Raw genomic sequence first — 10773 nt, 5'->3', positions numbered from 1 at the left:
AAAACGCATATGTATATAAATATAAATAAATTTTTAATTTTAATTTTTTAAATAAATTTTGTGGTCCTCTCTCTCTCCCTTTCTCTCTCTTTCTCTACATATACACAAATAAACACACACACATATAATATATATATGTATATATAGTATAACGCTACAACTTTATTCTGAAATATTTGCGTTATGTTTAGAAATATATGTATATATATATATATATATATATATATATATATTTAATTTAAAACATTACATGAAATACACGCGCTGGAATTACATATACATATTCTATGTGTACATAAATACAGATATATTATCTCTTTTCGAAAGATATGTTAACATTGAAAAATTTAAATATAATATATATTTAATTAATTGATTCATATCTATTTATGTCGTATCACAAAGTAAGAAATTAAAATTTGACTTCAATCCCGAAAAATACTGTGATCTTCCAATGTAATGTTCAAAGATAAAATAAATATTTTTCTATACATTCAATGTCATATTTATATATTTTTATTTACAAAAAAACAAAATGTCTGTTGTGGAATAAAAACCTTTTTAACCGTATTTCTATAAATCTTTTTAATTAGCAGTAAAATGATCTTTGATATTTATCAATCATTTTTTTTAATTATTTAAAAATGTAATTATTAATACATGTATAGAATTTGTTAAAGTAATCACTGATTCTTCTGAAGCTTTTATAATTAAGATTCGAAAAATATAGATGTTGCAAAATATTTTAAATATCTCTTTCTTTATATAAAATATAAAGAATTCATATGTTCTATTCTAATATAGTCAACATTATTTGTATACTTTTATTATAATTTTCTTACCAGCATAATATTTTTATGCTTAATATTTTATATAATATAATGTACTAAATTATAAAATTTAATATAATTACAAAATAGTATTATTATTAATAAATAGATTGTACACTGTCTTTTAGTTTCTAATTATTTTCAATCATTATGCATTTCTATCCAATATATTCTCTTCTTTGAGTTCTTGGATTATTATGATTTATTGTATTCCTTTGTGTTAAAATTATAAAAATTATCATCAAATGTCATTCCTTCCTATGGAGTCCATCGAAATACTTTCTATGGACATTTGTTCTCAGGTATAGATATTCAAATCACTGTAGTTGCCTTTTTCTCGATTATTGTTCCTTTTTCATTCATTTTAAAAATATTAATATAATTAATATAACAAATATTTATATAATTTTGGTATTTCTCTTAGTCTGACACTTCCCCTTCGACTTGTCCGGCATAGATGACTCTATCAATAATTACGATCGGTATTCATAACTCACTTTTATATTTAAGATCATACTTAAAATTATCTTAAATATAAGAAAAGTTTATACGAATATCGGTGTATGTTACTGCCGGCATAGCTCTCAGGCTCATTAAAATACTCAAACCTCCTCAGCCGGCAAATGCCTTCCTTAAGATGGAGATATCATCGAGAAGACAAAATTTTTCATTTTCTTTCAATACAGAATTTAATACAAAAAGTTAATGTAAAATATAATATTATATAATTTGAAATATAATACAAAATAAATTAACAATCCTTTTTTTTTTAAGTGGGGAAAAAAAACTCTCTCAAAAAACACTCAAAAAATATTGATCCATAAAAAATTCTTAATATTAATAATATAATTATTGAAATATTTATTAATTTGTTTTCCCTAATATTATTTAAACCTACATTTCCTGATTCTTTAAAAGATACATAATATAAAATCAGCTAAATTAATGACATAATAGCCCTAACAATCCTCTACTTTTTGAATGGAAAATTAAAAAATCTTAATGATCACCTAATAGCCCTAACAATCCTATTTCTCGATTAAGTGAAATTATTCGAGGAAAGCCTATCTCTAATCACGCATATTTTAATTACATGCCCTAATTACATTCTCTAACCGCATGCCCTAACCGCGTGAATAAATGTCCGACATTACGTACTATTGTACGTAAAGCTTTTCTTCAGGCCAATTGAACTTACTTTTCGTTGATTCTGGCCACTTTCTCGCTCGATCTCTAATCAGAGATCGAAAAAGGAGATAAACACTCCTTCTTTTGCCGATTAATTACCGGCAAATGAGCGTAAATATTTCACGCTCATCGTAACGATCGCTCGATTTTACGATCGTTTCTTAAATATTTGAATATAACTTTATTTTAACTCAAATAAAGCCAAATTACTACAAATTTCTATATACTATATTTTCTAATAAAATATAAAATTCATGTACGTGTATAACTTTTATGATATTACAAATTATTTAATTAATTAATCGTTTGGCTTTATTTTAAGTTAAAGTAAAATTTAAAAACAATATCTACAAACCAATTCTACAATGGATGAGCTATGATATAAGAAATTAGAATAAAATAAGTGCGCGTTATAAGAATAAAGTACTATCAAAAATTGATAAAATTGTTAAAATTATTAATGCGTGCTCTTGATTTAATAAACTAGTCAAGTCTTTACAAAAAAAATTTCTTTTCTTGATTCTCTTTTTTAAATTAATACTTCAATATATTTTCGCAATAGATGCAAAGCATTTCGAAAGAATTTATTAAAAGTTATTTAATTTAATCTATCCTAGCTCATCCATTTTAAGGCAACGGACTTACTCTACAATTCACAATCTACAATCTACAATCTACAATCTACAATCTACAATCTACAATCTACAATCTACAATCTACATCTACAATCTCTACGAATCCGTTACCTTAAAGTTAAATAAAAGTTTTTCTCACTCACCGACACTGATGCGCAACAGCGGAGTTGTTGTTATCGAAGCTAGTTGTCTGTAACATACAAATATAAAATTCATTTATATTAATGCTCACAAATGCAATCAATATTTCAAAAAATTTTTATCGCGCGGAATTTTATATCCGATGTGTAAAATAATAAGCAGAGATAAACACGTGTGGAAAATTTTTATAAAATTTTAAAACTGTGTTTTAAGAAAGTTTTTTAAAAAGTTTTATATAACTTTTATAAAAATCTTTCTCTCTAATTTTCTCTTTAATTCATTTAAATAATAAGATCGAATTATTATGCGTACGATTTATAACAATTGATATACAAATAATAAATATTCACCATCAGGTTGCTCCGCTGATGCAAGATGCCTCTCCCAGGCCTCCTCCTCCTCTCATGTTGTTGACGCGCGATACTTTCAACGGCACTCCCGCACACACGAGCGATATTTTTATATCGCTATTTTCGTTATTTTACGCGCGATACTAAACGGCACTCCCGCACTAATTCGGTACGATTAAAAATTTTGTCGCGCGATGTATATATTTAATATATATATACTTTGTCCGACACTCCCGGTTTCGGTACGAGCGAAAATCCCATTTCATTTCGCGAGAATCAATTTCGAGCCAACAGGTCGGGAATGCAACGATACAACGAGCAAAGATTAGGCCCGAACCGGAAAGAAGACGAAACGATTGACGGAATAGAGGAAAATAAAGTTCACCAGCTCTTTTTCGCGCATAATTATCCTATCTCGTATCGAACCTGGACCCGCTAAGCACGATTTCAAGTGACCCGCACGGATGCTATATCACTAGCGCAGTACACAAGGCTGATAGACGGTAAAAGAAGAGGATACCCACATTTTTTAAAAGCTAACATTTAGCAATTTAGAAAATGGGGAGGCAACCCCTTTTACCGAGCGAAAATCGTGCCTAGGGGAATCCACTCGACTCCTCGACAGGGTTAACACACGCTAGGCGTGTGGCTAGAGTAGACGAGCAAAGAGAAGGGACCCATTGACGACCAGTTCGAACAATCGATCGAGTTCTAACCGATTCGGGCCAAATCAATTGACGAAGCAGAGCGTGTTCATCACTAAGCCGATCGAGCGCGAAGCATCGAACCCGCGCGCCCATGTACATTTTGTACTGGACATACGTTCTGCGCGGCCGGCATCACCAAGTGCCACGTTGCACAAGGCGCGAGTACGTCGCAAAGCAACGACTCGATGAAACATCCCAGTTAGTTGGCGTCGGAAGGAGAGACTCGTTGACAAAAACGAAATTGGGATTTTGAAAACGCGAAAACGCGATAACGCGATAATACTATAACGCGAAAACGCGGTTACGAAGCACAGCCGTCCGCGGCACGTTGACGGCACCGACGACGCGAAAGGGTACTTAGCTTCCCTTTCAGATACCATAAGATTTATCGTAAATAGAAAAATTTAAAATAAATCTCAAGGCACCATCCAAGTACTAAGCCCTCCCACCACGACAAGGTGTACCCCATGGGAGGGTTATATTATATATAATTTTTTTTATATATAATATAATATAATATAATAATTGTAATTAATAAGCTCTCTATAAAAAATAATTAAATGGAGTGAGAGTAAAAGCTCTCAAATCCTTTATTCTCATTCTATTTAATAATATAATATATAATATATAATATAATATATATATAATTTAGAATTTATTTTGAAATACGAGTAAAAATCACTCGTATAGTATATAAATTTAAATTTGCATAATAAAATTTCGATTAAATTGTGTATTTAATTAACAAAAATTGAGAAAATTTAAAGCATTGGTTGAAATATACTTAATTCTAATATTATATTCTAATATTATATAGAAATATTATAATAAGCATCGATGATCGAAATATCAAAACATGATCTCTTAAACCCTTTTATTCATAATCTGTTTCAATTTTTAATCGCAGTAATGAATGATTGCGATTCGATAAAAATTTATCGTTGCATTACAGTTTCATGGCGTTAATTAATTTTTAATTATTTAATATTTATTAATATTCATAACAAATTATGTTTCACATTTAATCATAATCGTGTTTAACAAAAAAAATTATAATATACGAAGCGTTTCTCACCACTACTTTATTACTCGAGAGTCACCGTGCGAATGATGACAAAGCGGCACCGTATAGCGCGCTACTGTTTATATTTTATATTGCCAAAATCAAACATCGTTATCGATAATTCGTTACCGAAATATTTTATATATTATAAAATATACATTAACGTAAAATATTAAATTATGAAAGTATTTAATTTATTGATTAAAATTAATTATTTATCAAACAATTCACGCAGTCTTTTGTTATGCTAATTAATTGCATCTATAATTGGATTGTTTTACTTCGCGTTCTCTCACATCCCAAATTATATTTAAATTATCAAGTAGAACGATAAAGTAACACGGATGAAATATATTTGTGATACTAAATATTAAAATAATAATTATTGTCCGTAAAAATCACAATTATCGAAGTGATTATTTAATATTTTAAATCCCTATAATTTCATCGATTTTCGATTAAATTGTGTTTTTAGAAAGATTGAGAAAACTTAAAGCATTGCATCGAAATATATTTAATTCTAATATTATATTCTAATATTATATTCTAATATCATAAAGAAATGTTATAATAAGGATCGATGATAGAAATATCACAACATAATCTTTTATACTCTTTTATGTATAACCTGTTTCAATTTTTAATCGCGGTAATCAATGATTGCGATTTGATAAAGATTTCGATCGTTGCTATACTGTTTCATGTCGCTAATTAATTTTTAGTTAAGTAATTTTTATTAAAATTTATTAAAATTTATATAAATTTATTAAATTATGTTTCTACTAATTGTCATCAAATTTAGTAAAAAAATTATAGTATACAAAACGTTTCATACCACTACTTTATTACTCGAGAGTCACCGTACGAATGATGACAAAGCGGCACCGTATAGCGCGCTACTGTTTATATTTTATATTGCCAAAATCAAACATCGTTATCGATCATTCGTTACCGAAATATTTTATATATTATAAAATATACATTAACGTAAAATATTAAATTATGAAAGTATTTAATTTATTGATTGAAATTGATTATTTATCAAACAATTCACGCAGCCTTTTGTAATGCTAATTATTTGCGTCTATAATTCGATTGTTTTACTTCGCGTTCTCTCATATCCCAAATTATATGAATTATTTAAATTATCAAGTAGAACGATAAAGTAACGTATGAAATATATTTGTAATTCTAAATATTAAATTAATAATTATTGTCCGTAAAAATCGCAATTATCGAAGTGATTATTTCATATTTTAAATCCCTATAATTTTATCGATTTTCGATTAAATTGTGTATTTAGAAAGATTGAGAAAACATAAAGCTTTGAATCGAAATATATTTAATTCTAATATTATATTCTAATATTATATTCTAATATTATATTCTAATATCATAAAGAAATGTTATAACAAGGATCGATGATCGAAATATCACAACATAATCTTTTATACTCTTTTATGTATAACTTGCTTCAATTTTTAATCGCGGTAATCAATGATTGCGATTTGATAAAGATTTCGATCGTTGCTATACTGTTTCATGTCGCTAATTAATTTTTAGTTAAGTAATTTTTATTAAAATTTATAGTTAAATTATGTTTCTATACTAATTGTAATCATGTTTAGTAAAAAAATTACAATATGCAAAGCGTTTCTTACCACTACTTTATTACTCGAGAGTCACCGTACGAATGATGATAAAGCGGCACCGTATATATAGCGCGCTACTGTTTATATTTTATATTGCCAAAATCAAACATCGTTATCGATCATTCGTTACCGAAATATTTTATATATTATAAAATATACATTAACGTAAAATATTAAATTATAAAAGTATTTAATTTATTGATTGAAATTGATTATTTATCAAACAATTCACGCAGTCTTTTGTAATGCTAATTATTTGCGTCTATAATTCGATTGTTTTACTTCGCGTTCTTTCATATCCCAAATTATATTTAAATTATCAAGTAGAACGATAAAGTAACGTATGAAATATATGTGTAATTCTAGATATTAAATTAATAATTATTGTCTGTAAAAATCGCAATTATCGAAGTGATTATTTCATATTTTAAATCCCTATAATTTTATCGATTTTCGATTAAATTGTGTATTTAGAAAGATTGAGAAAACTTAAAGCTTTGAATCAAAATATATTTAATTCTAATATTATATTCTAATATTATATTCTAATATCATAAAGAAATGTTATAATAAGGATCGATGATCGAAATATCACAACATAATCTTTTATACTCTTTTATGTATAACCTGCTTCAATTTTTAATCGCGGTAATCAATGATTGCGATTTGATAAAGATTTCGATCGTTGCTATACTGTTACATGTCGCTAATTAATTTTTAGTTAAGTAATTTTTATTAAAATTTATAGTAAATTATGTTTCCATACTAATTGTCATCAAGTTTAGTAAAAAAATTATAGTATACAAAACGTTTCTTACCACTACTTTATTACTCGAGAGTCACCGTACGAATGATGACAAAGCGGCACCGTATAGCGCGCTACTGTTTATATTTTATATTGCCAAAATCAAACATCGTTATCGATCATTCGTTACCGAAATATTTTATGTATTATAAAATATACATTAACGTAAAATATTAAATTATAAAAGTATTTAATTTATTCATTGAAATTGATTATTTATCAAACAATTCACGCAGTCTTTTGTAATGCTAATTATTTGCGTCTATAATTCGATTGTTTTAATTCGCGTTCTTTCATATCCCAAATTATACTTAAATTATCAAGTAGAACGATAAAGTAACGTATGAAATATATTTGTAATTCTAAATATTAAATTAATAATTATTGTCTGTAAAAATCGCAATTATCGAAGTGATTATTTTAAATCCCTATAATTTCATCGATTTTCGATTAAATTGTGTATTTAGAAAGATTGAGAAAACTTAAAGCTTTGAATCAAAATATATTTAATTCTAATATTATATTCTAATATTATATTCTAATATCATAAAGAAATGTTATAATAAGGATCGATGATCGAAATATCACAACATAATCTTTTATACTCTTTTATGTATAACCTGCTTCAATTTTTAATCGCGGTAATCAATGATTGCGATTTGATAAAGATTTCGATCGTTGCTATACTGTTACATGTCGCTAATTAATTTTTAGTTAAGTAATTTTTATTAAAATTTATAGTAAATTATGTTTCCATACTAATTGTCATCAAGTTTAGTAAAAAAATTATAGTATACAAAACGTTTCTTACCACTACTTTATTACTCGAGAGTCACCGTACGAATGATGACAAAGCGGCACCGTATAGCGCGCTACTGTTTATATTTTATATTGCCAAAATCAAACATCGTTATCGATCATTCGTTACCGAAATATTTTATGTATTATAAAATATACATTAACGTAAAATATTAAATTATGAAAGTATTTAATTTATTCATTGAAATTGATTATTTATCAAACAATTCACGCAGTCTTTTGTAATGCTAATTATTTGCGTCTATAATTCGATTGTTTTAATTCGCGTTCTTTCATATCCCAAATTATACTTAAATTATCAAGTAGAACGATAAAGTAACGTATGAAATATATTTGTAATTCTAAATATTAAATTAATAATTATTGTCTGTAAAAATCGCAATTATCGAAGTGATTATTTTAAATCCCTATAATTTCATCGATTTTCGATTAAATTGTGTATTTAGAAAGATTGAGAAAACTTAAAGCTTTGAATCAAAATATATTTAATTCTAATATTATATTCTAATATTATATTCTAATATCATAAAGAAATGTTATAATAAGGATCGATGATCGAAATATCACAACATAATCTTTTATACTCTTTTATGTATAACCTGCTTCAATTTTTAATCGCGGTAATCAATGATTGCGATTTGATAAAGATTTCGATCGTTGCTATACTGTTACATGTCGCTAATTAATTTTTAGTTAAGTAATTTTTATTAAAATTTATAGTAAATTATGTTTCCATACTAATTGTCATCAAGTTTAGTAAAAAAATTATAGTATACAAAACGTTTCTTACCACTACTTTATTACTCGAGAGTCACCGTACGAATGATGACAAAGCGGCACCGTATAGCGCGCTACTGTTTATATTTTATATTGCCAAAATCAAACATCGTTATCGATCATTCGTTACCGAAATATTTTATGTATTATAAAATATACATTAACGTAAAATATTAAATTATGAAAGTATTTAATTTATTCATTGAAATTGATTATTTATCAAACAATTCACGCAGTCTTTTGTAATGCTAATTATTTGCGTCTATAATTCGATTGTTTTAATTCGCGTTCTTTCATATCCCAAATTATACTTAAATTATCAAGTAGAACGATAAAGTAACGTATGAAATATATTTGTAATTCTAAATATTAAATTAATAATTATTGTCTGTAAAAATCGCAATTATCGAAGTGATTATTTTAAATCCCTATAATTTCATCGATTTTCGATTAAATTGTGTATTTAGAAAGATTGAGAAAACTTAAAGCTTTGAATCGAAATATATTTATGTCTAATATTATATTCTAATATTATATTCTAATATCATAAAGAAATGTTATAATAAGGATTGATGATCGAAATATCACAACATAATCTTTTATACTCTTTTATGTATAACTTGCTTCAATTTTTAATCGCGGTAATCAATGATTGCGATTTGATAAAGATTTCGATCGTTGCTATACTGTTTCATGTCGCTAATTAATTTTTTAGTTAAGTAATTTTTATTAAAATTTATAGTAAATTATGTTACTATACTAATTGTAATCATGTTTAGTAAAAAAATTACAATATGCAAAGCGTTTCTTACCACTACTTTATTACTCGAGAATCACCGTACGAATGATGATAAAGCGGCACCGTATAGCGCGCTACTGTTTATATTTTATATTGCTAAAATCAAACATCATGTTATCGATAATTCGTTACCGAAATATTTTATATATTATAAAATATACATTAACGTAAAATATTAAATTATGAAAGTATTTAATTTATTGATTGAAATTGATTATTTATCAAACAATTCACGCAGTCTTTTGTAATGCTAATTATTTGCGTCTATAATTCGATTGTTTTACTTCGCGTTCTTTCATATCCCAAATTATATTTAAATTATCAAGTAGAACGATAAAGTAACACGGATGAAATATATTTGTAATTCTAAATATTAAATTAATAATTATTGTCTGTAAAAATCGCAATTATCGAAGTGATTATTTCATATTTTAAATCCCTATAATTTTATCGATTTTCGATTAAATTGTGTATTTAGGAAGATTGAGAAAACTTAAAGCTTTGAATCGAAATATATTTAATTCTAATATTATATTCTAATATTATATTCTAATATCATAAAGAAATGTTATAATAAGGATCGATGATCGAAATATCACATCATAATCTTTTATACTCTTTTATGTATAACCTGCTTCAATTTTTAATCGCGTTAATCAATGATTGCGATTTGATAAAGATTTCGATCGTTGCTATACTGTTACATGTCGCTAATTAATTTTTAGTTAAGTAATTTTTATTAAAATTTATAGTAAATTATGTTTCCATACTAATTGTCATCAAGTTTAGTAAAAAAATTACAATATGCAAAGCGTTTCTTACCACTACTTTATTACTCGAGAGTCACCGTACGAATGATGACAAAAGCGGCACCGTATAGCGCGCTACTGTTTATATTTCATATTGCCAAAATCAAACATCGTTATCGATAATTCGTTACCGAAATATTTTATATATTATTAAAATATACATTAACGTAAAATATTAAATTATGAAAGTATTTAATT

Source organism: Camponotus floridanus, unplaced genomic scaffold, assembly GCF_003227725.1.
Source record: "Camponotus floridanus strain SB8 unplaced genomic scaffold, Cflo_v7.5 scaffold53, whole genome shotgun sequence".
Taxonomy (NCBI): Eukaryota; Metazoa; Arthropoda; class Insecta; order Hymenoptera; family Formicidae; genus Camponotus; species Camponotus floridanus.
The sequence above is the reverse complement of the archived record's forward strand: the minus strand, read 5'-3'. Positions refer to the sequence as shown.